This window comes from Macaca thibetana, chromosome 6, assembly GCF_024542745.1.
Source record: "Macaca thibetana thibetana isolate TM-01 chromosome 6, ASM2454274v1, whole genome shotgun sequence".
In the NCBI taxonomy this organism is placed as follows: Eukaryota; Metazoa; Chordata; class Mammalia; order Primates; family Cercopithecidae; genus Macaca; species Macaca thibetana.
Genome location: NC_065583.1, coordinates 28,589,364 through 28,598,677, shown reverse-complemented (window position 1 = coordinate 28,598,677; position 9,314 = coordinate 28,589,364).

Here is a 9,314-nt window from a genome sequence, read left to right as displayed (position 1 = left end):
AAGCTGTAAGAGCAAGCATGATTTTGAACTTTTAGCCTCCGAGCTTTTAGCCTCCAGAGTATAAATTTCTGTTGTTAGAAGCCACCCAGTTTGTGATGGTTTGTTACAGAAGCCCTAGGAGACAAATACACGTGTTGATTGTATCTTAAAAGCTCTCACGTGCTGCTAATGGCAGTTTTTTAAATGGCTGTGAAATCTGCTTCTTGCCTTTTACCTCAGCATTCTCTAGTGCTTTCTTCTTCTGCCCAGCTTCAGTAGCAACTCCTGATGATTCAGTTCTCAGCTGGAGGTCATTTCCCCTTGGAAGCTTTCCCTGACATCTCAGAGCAGGGTCAAACAGAAGAGTTCTATTTCCTGGCATGTTGCAGGGAACAGGGACTGGAGAAATGCTTGTTTAACCAGGAATGCACATTTGAAAAAGTGCAGCCCACGTCAAAAAGAAAGAAAACGTTCATCATATGTCTTTTAAAAAAATTCCCTATTCTGTTCAAACTGTTTTGACAATTATTCTTTCATTTTAAAATTTATATTGGGTGCTCATGTGACCTCAGAAGCCCTAGATTTGTCAAACCGTGCTTGTAATTGCTTATGATTACTTTCTTAATTGCCTATCTTGTGTGTTTGACTGCTGGCTTCCTTGGAGAAGGGCCAAGTTTGTGTGTTCTCCGGTCTCCCAATACTTGGCACACAGAGGTCCTTAGCTTGAGGACAAGTGAATGAAGTGGATGCATGAAAAACTAAGAGATGAAGACTCTTGTGTAGCCACTGTTAGGGGCACAGTGATTCCAGTGGAAACATCAAAAGAAGAGAATTACTAGAAAAGTGAAAGTTGATAACGCTAGAAATGGCTTCACAAAACCAACATCTTAGGTAGGGTCAGTGTTTTAGACCCCAAGAGATGACTAAACTCATAGGGAAACCCAGATGCAAAGGCTCTGCTCCTTCCCTGCAAAACAATAGTGCCCTCAGTTCTGGCCTGACTCTAAGTCTAATAATCTTGCTTAGCTTGCAGTAGTACCCTGAGGTGAGGCTTTTTTTGGCGGGGGGGTGTGGAGGCACTAGCTGACAATTTATGCTTACAAAAATTAAATTTTGAGTCCTCTATCTCTATTAACATAGCTAAAGACTGGCTTTGAGATAGGGAGAAAAGCAAAAGTAGAAGCAGTGGCCTGTTTTCAGGGTGAGTTTCTAAAACAGAAGTTGCTAAATGAGGTGGAGACAAATACACTGGATCTGGAATGATGCTTCCAGGAATGCCTCTGCCACTCCTTTGAGCTACTCTTTCCCAAACATCAATTTTTAAAAGTCAACTGTTGAATTTAAAAAAACCAAATCAGGAAAGGACAGTTAATGGTCCTACCATCGTTAGTGTAACCACCCAATAGGTTTTCCTTGCCCGATGCCCAGATAGAGCTGATTTATCAAGGTAGTGAAATTTCAAGAGAGAGAGAGTTTTACATAGAACTGGCTAAGTGAGGACCAGAGTTTTATTATTACTAAAATCAGCCTCCTAGAAAATTTAGGGGCTAGGGCCATTCAAGTATAGTTTGGGGGAAGGGGTAGGAGTGCTAGGCAATGGGTGATTGCTGTTGATTGGTTGGGGGTGCAATCATAGGAGTGTGGCAAGTGCTCCTCATACACACTGAGTAGCTTCTGGGTGGGGCCACAAAAGCAGTTGGTGTGTTCAGGTGGAGCCATCAGTAGACATGCAAAAAACCTGAAAAAGTATCTCAAAGGGCCAATCTTAGGTTCCACAATAGTGATATCATCTGCAGGAGTAATTGGGTAAATTGCATATCGTATCTTGTGACCTCTGGAATAATGGCTGGCAATCATTTATGTCAACACCTTAGCAGAATTCAGGCTCCTCTATCCTCCTAGCCTAGTGGTCTCTCAGTTTCACAAAGGCAGTTGAGTTTTGAGGAAGGGCTATCATCATTTAAACTATAAACAAAATGTCTCCCCAAGTTAGCTTGGCACAAGCCCAGGAAAACTGAAGGGCAGCTTAAAGGCCAAAGGCATGACGGGGGTTGGCCAAGATCAGATCTCCTTCACTGCCTTCATTTTCTCACTGATATAATTTTTGCAAAGGTAGTTGCATTAGGGTTTATATGTCGAACACATTTTTGAATATTGGTAAGAAGTGTAGCCCTCAAAGCAGGCAGTTATTTAAGAATCTTCCCCCTCCTGCTAGCCTTGTAGTACCTTCTAGAAAAAGATATAGCTGGGGGTAAAATTTTGCTGAAGCTGTGCTTTGTCTCCCTTAAGTGTGATGAGATAGATGGAGAGGATAAATATAATAACATTTCATAGTTCTTGTAACCAATACAAAAAGGCCTTCCAGCAAGGTTCATCACTGTGACCTGGAGCAGCAGAGCAGGACAGAGAGCACAAGCTGGGGAAGATGTACCTATTTATACAGGAAGATCCCACGAGCGCCGACCAGTCAAGTACTACATTCAGAAAGCAGTGTTTCTGAAAGTTGGATGTGCATAACAATTGAAGATCTTGTTAAAATGCAGATTTGAATTTAGTAGGTGTGGGGTAGGGACCCAGATTCTATATTTCTACCAACTTTCCATGTACTGGTCTGTAAATGATACTTTGAATAACAGGGAACTATATGGCAAGTTCTCACTTGTAAGAGGTTTCATGGTAAGATTATTTTAAATACAAATGTACTTTATGCATACATTTTTAGCTAAAACAATGCACATTTTTACTTTTTATCTGTTCAGAAATGCAACTTTTCCTACCTTTTAACATTTCTGAAATCAGAATGCACTTCGCAGTCCATAGTGCTTTACAATCTCTGTCAGCCAAGTCAGGCTTGAGCTGTACTCATGTTATCATTCCTGGGCATTTGGAAATATCAACAACGGAAGCATCAAAACTTCGGAATGGGTGTCAGCAACTTAGAAGAAAATCCTGAAGGCAGGAAAGAAACACTCTGAACCAGAAGGAGACAAATGGTTGTGGGAGGGAGTGGGGCAGCAGTGAATCAGTTGTTTCCCAACATTCCTGAAGCTGCCCTTGTAAGTAGGCTTGCTCTACATAATCAAAAAAGAGCCTAGCACCTGTGGGTTTTGTTCCTGTGCAGATTCTTTTAAAAAATGCTCTGTCTTAATGACTCTTGGTAGAGAAAGAATGATCTTCTGTGCTAATAATTGACATTGATGACCAAGTTAAAAGGGTTGGATTCTGAGTGTGAAGTTTTAGGAATAGCTTTCTTTGTTCATGTTTGGGTTTTGTATATGCACTAAGAGTAATGTGAGAAAAATGTCTCTAAGAAAATCTAAAGTATATATATTCTCAATAATAGAGCAGTGTGTCACCATTTAATCAGCAGCACTTTTTTTCATAGTGTGTATAAAGTGATAAGGCAATTTGCAATCCATGGCATCTTAGATATGATTAAAGGTAGCAAAAAAAAATTGTTACTATTGGGTACTGTGAACTAGACGAATGCCAAAGTGCCGATCCTCAGATAAACCTTCAGATAGGCAACATTATGATACCCCTGCATGGTAAGAGTTCAGTACATTTTGTTTTTCTTTTTTCCATGTTGCAAGAAAGGAAACTGAGATAACAGAAAGGGAAATTCTCTGATTCAAGGTCAGGCTGGTAAGTTTCACTCCTTTCTTGTGAAATAAGCCATAGTTGAGTAGAAGTGACATCCAGCTAGCCTTTTCTCTAAATAGACAGCATCTTCATAATAGTTCTTATTTAGGAGGTACCTAACTGCCACCCTCTTGGAATGCTGGGAAACATATGCTGTGCTTATGTTGCGGTAGGTGGGAAGTTGCTGCATTTGATTATCACAAGGACTCAGAAATGATCCTGGCTTTTCATGAGTACCAAGACCCAAAAATGTCCTCAGTGCTTAGTACAGTCCTGCAATGGTGAAAGATTCCTTCCAGAGGACTAACAAACCCTCCTGTTAAGAAACACTAAGGTATTAAGGTATTTTGACAGCAGAAAGTATATCATTGTAGAATCCTTAGGAGTGTTGTCTCAATTTACTCCAGAAGTTTCATTCAGTTTCTATTTAATTTTCTGACTTAGGAAAACTTCCCCCTATATCTTAATCCACTTGCTCTATAAGCTGTAATTATTGTGCATTCTGAGTTGCTAAGGTTGGAAGTCTATATTTGTTTTAGTGTAATGAAATAGATTTCATCACCGTTAAATCTGTATTCTAAAACGTTAAATGAGCTCCTGAGAGTCCACCGAAGGTGCAGGAATAATGCAGCATGAGAAGAATGCAAAACCATTTCTGCTATTGAATCGGATTCATGGATGACATTATTTGGCCTCCTTGGAGGCCCGGACAGATAAGGAGGGTCCTGGAAGCCTTTGTGCCATCTTGCAAGCTTCATCTCTTCAATCCATTTCACCACTATCTGGGTGTCTTCCTATACTTAGGCCATTGTCATCATCAAAGTACTTATTGAGAATTTACCACATGCCAAGCACTATGTTCCGAGCTTTACATGGATTATGTCTATGGCAACCCTTTGAGTTATCTCTACTTCACAAATGGGTAAATTGAGGCTTAGAGAGGTGAGGGCTTTATTGCCATGTTTGCAGCCAGCAAGTGGCAGAGTTGGACTACTAACTGAGGCAGCGTGCTTCTAAGCTCTCCATTGTAACTCAACACATTCAAGTGTACCTCATCATCCTCAGAATAAAGTTTTGTGTTCAGTTTGGCATTCAGAAGCCTCCCCAATGTGGTATCTTCCTACCCCTTCCAACTTCATTTTATTCCCCACCTCTTTAAATGCACCTTATATTTTGACACTTTTCAATTTCGCACCTCGAGTTGTATGCATCCCTAAACAAGGCAACACCATTCTGAATGCTCTACAGTTTTGGTGCACAGCAAGGTTCAGAACAAATGCACTATTTCTTTCCTCTGTGAAGAATACCCTAACCCCTCCCTTAGTATATAATTACTCCTCTTTCTGCATTATTGGAGACTTTCCACCTCTACTGATTGTTTTCTTTGGCTTTATGTTATATACAATGGTTTCCTGTACCCTACTCTTCTCTACTGGTTTTACATTCCTGATGGATAAAAATGTTCTCATTCATTTCTGTTTCTACTAAATCTCTAATGTAATTTTGTATGCAAAATAAGTGGGAAGATGAGAACAGAAGAAGGGGGATGCAGAGAGAATTTTTGAAATTATGAATTCCCAGTGGACACAGACCATATCAAATTTAGCTTGAAATAGACTCACAGAAGAACAATACAGTCATCCAATTGGTATTCTCTTCATAGAATCTTCACAGCAAAATCAATCAGTCACAATTCAATATTCCAGTAACCAGGACTGACACACCTGTATGGGCACCCAATGACAATGTGAGTTACCACTAACAGAAGAACAGTTGGTTATACTGCACCCTCATCTGCTTCTTCACATATTTATTGTCTATTTCTTGTTTGAAATGCTTCCTAAGCCCTTCTCCACTGCATGTCACCTCAGATGCCATTAGCAGTCTTCTTAATGTGTGGCACACTAGAGCATCAACCCAATAATGGATTCAACAGCTGAGAACAAGATAGGAGCATCACATCATATGTTGGTGTCGCTGTTTCCACAATCACACTCTACAATGCTTGTTCAGTGCAACAGTCAGCACACTTGCTTTGCAGTCATTTATTCTCAATGCATTTGATAAAACATGTGCTCTATGTTGTGGTTTTAGGACCATAAGCCTAGTCAGTGTTCAAATCTCCTCTCCAACATATACTAGCTATGAGTTAGACTGGTGCTTTTTAAACATTAATGTACTAATGAATGACCTGAGGGAGTTGTAAAGACACAAATTATGATGCAGAAGGTCTGGGATGGGGCTGATATTCTGCATTCATCACAAATGCCCAGGTGATGTCGATGCTGCTGGCCCATATCACTCAATGACCTCAACTAGAGCATTACCAGGCTTTGGCTTCATATTAAAATCACTAGTGAGGCTTAAAAACTCCCAATACCCATGGTTGCATGCCAGAGTTATTACACCTCAATCTCTGGGTGGGACCCAAGCATCAGCATCCCAATTTCTCACCCTAAGGAGTTCCGCAAGGATTCCATGAACTTGCCATATAAACTGCACTTAAAAGGGTCACTAGAACATGGAAAACACTCAATGCAGATTGGTTATTTTGCTGTGACTACTATAAAAAAAGTAGTGCCATGTTTCTCACAACACTGTTTCAACAAGGTGTCAATAATATTCCTAAAGTGCTACGTGACCATATAAATTTTGGCAATTCTGTACCTATAGCCTCTCCTGGAGACAAATCTCTTAAGTATTCTCTAAACTTCTTTAATGAGGAAATCTATTTAACATAGTTAAACTGACATTTACCAAGAAGTGATGATCCTTGAGCCCTTTATTTGGTACTATTAATTTTTTTTTTACTTTTTATCTCTATAATAAAACTTTTTATTTTCATATAGTTGTTACTCCATATACATTTAAAGGAGGAATATGAAAAGACCCTATGTACCCTTTACCCGGTTTTCCTCAGTGATAAAATCTTGTAAAACTATAGTACGACCTCTCAACCAAGATTCTGACATTGATACAGTCAAAATGTAAAACATTCCCATCATCACAACAATCACTCATGTACAATTTTATAGACATAGCCTCCTTCCCTCATATTCCTATCCCTTCCTTAATCCTTGGCACTCACGAATCTCTTCTATTTCTAAATTTTTGTCATTTTGAGAATATTATACAAATGGAATCATGACTTTTTGAGATTGGCTTTTTTGAGTCAGAATAAGTCTCTATAGATTCATTCAGTTTATTTTATGTATCAATAATTTGGTTCCTGCCAGGCACAGTGGTCACACCTGTAATCTCAACATTTTGGGAGGCCAAGGAGGGAGGATTGTTTGAGCTCAGGAATTCAAAACCAGCTTGGACCACATAGTAAGACCCCATTCCTATAAAAATAAGAATAAAGAATTAGCCAGGCACCATGGCTCACTCTGTAGTCCCTGCTACTCAGGAGAAGGCCGAGGCAGGGGGATCACTCAAGCCTTGACCAGGTCAGGCTGCAGTAAGCCATAATTGCACCACTGCACTCTAGTCTGGGTGAAAGAGCAAGGCCCCATCTCAAAAATTAAACACATACACACACACACACACACACACACACACATATATATATATAGAGAGAGGGAGAGCACGTATGCTGGGTAGTATTCCACAGTATATATATATACACCACGGTTTGTTTAGTCATTTACACACTGAATCTGGGTTGTTTCCAGTTTGGGATTATTATGAATAAAGCTGCTATAAACATTTGTGTACAGGTTTGTGTGAATGTAAGTTTTTATTTCTCTGGGATAATACCCAGGAATGATCATAGGGAGTTTTAATGTTCAGTTTTTCCTCTTTTTAAACTGTACAAGTGTTTTCTAGCATAACTGTGTCATTTGAAATTCCCATGAGCAACATATGAGTGATCCAGATTATACATATCCCCATCAGCCTTTGGTACTGCCCTTATTTTTCATTCAGCCGTTCTGAAAAGTCAGCTTCCCTGAGAAGAGGCTAAAGGCATGCCAGGCAGTTTGTGCCATGTGTTAAAGTGGACCCTGTAGGTTTTGCATTATCTGAAATTCAAGCCTTGAGACTGGGGATAGGAGTGGTTTTCATCCAGGAAATAGATTGTGACCAGGTAAAACATTGACAAAGTCAAGTCTGAGATCCTCATGAGCAGGGAGGGACATGATGACAAGTAAGGGAAAAAGAGGATGAGAATGGAGGCCTAGAGAGAAGGCAGGACAAGAAAGAACTGGTGGAGGTTGGGGAGGCCTGTTTTGGGTTATGCTGGGTTAGCAGGGGTTTTTCTGTTGTTCTTCACTTCAGAGTGCATATGAAGCAAGTGAGAATGTACTTTCTTTGTGAGAACTCTACCTTCTAATAATACCTTGATCACACAGGGTACCTTGTTTCCCAAGACCTCAGAGGGTGTGACAAACCTCAGTGTTCCTGTGATACTTGACCTACTCTTCTCAAGGGAGAGAAACTGAGGCAGAAGAGATAGACAAGCATCAATCCTGGAATTATCTTACGTAGACTAGGAATTGGAGCAAGGAGAGGTTAGCATTTTAAGGCATTAATGTTAATTTCCTGTATTGAACATCTCTCTTTTCATACAAGATGCTGTGACCATCTGTTTTCAGTCAGGATGCATACAGTTCATCAAATGACAGCATCAATAAAGGGATGTTCAATCCTTTCTCATTTCCAAATTATTCTTTCTTCTCATATCCAAGAAACAGTTAATGTAGAAAAAAAAATCATGAAGCTAAACTTTGTGTTTGTATGATATCCAAGTTAACTTCTCCACATATATTTTGAAAATAAGTATTATAACCTCTTTTGAAAATAAGTGAGGAAATAAATGGAAAAGTTGATTGTGCTGCCTGCCTCAGATTCTGGAGATAATGCAGACCAGACAACCCAAGTTCAAGGCTATTTTGATGCCAGTCTGTAGGCAGCAAGCAAATTACTCAAGGACACAAGAGAGGCAAAGACTGTTTTCTTTTTGATGTTGATAGAACAAATCAATAAAACATTTAAATGAAAAACATAACAAACTGATGAAAGAACTGAATGAGGATCCAGTTTTCACATGTATCACACTCCTATTCTAGTTAATGATGCTTATACTACCAAAACGTTATAATAGTGGCTATGGGAAAATCTGCATAAAGCTATTTTGAAGGCAGTGACGCAGTATTAGATTTTTTTTTTTTCATAGAAATTCTGTTACCTAGACAACTGCTACCTATTTCTCAAAATTCTGCTCAAGCATCTCTCTTTTTCTGATGCTTATCTTTAACCTCCGGATCCTCCCCAACCTTGGCCCTATCTCGTTTATTACATGGGCTACACTGGAGAGAAATGATTTCTTTACATGGCTGTCAGCATCGCTAAACTGATCATTTAGTTACTACATTAACTGCCATTCATTTGTGTTTCCCTAACAGAGTGCCTGGCACATAGGCCATTTTCAAGATTTGTGAGAAAATGGAATACATATCCTGAGAAATCATTGTAGAAACATTTCCTAGGAGACAGGAATTCTGAGATCCAAGTTACCACAATGTGTTTTTTCTCAGAAACATTTAAACTACATGAGTCTCAACATTTTTAATCACAAATGAGGAATAGAAATACCTACTTTATCGGACTACATGCAAAGACCACCTGAGATAATCCACTGGGTAAATGCTTCATTCATTGTCAAGCCCCATAATGGATAATTATTGTTAGGA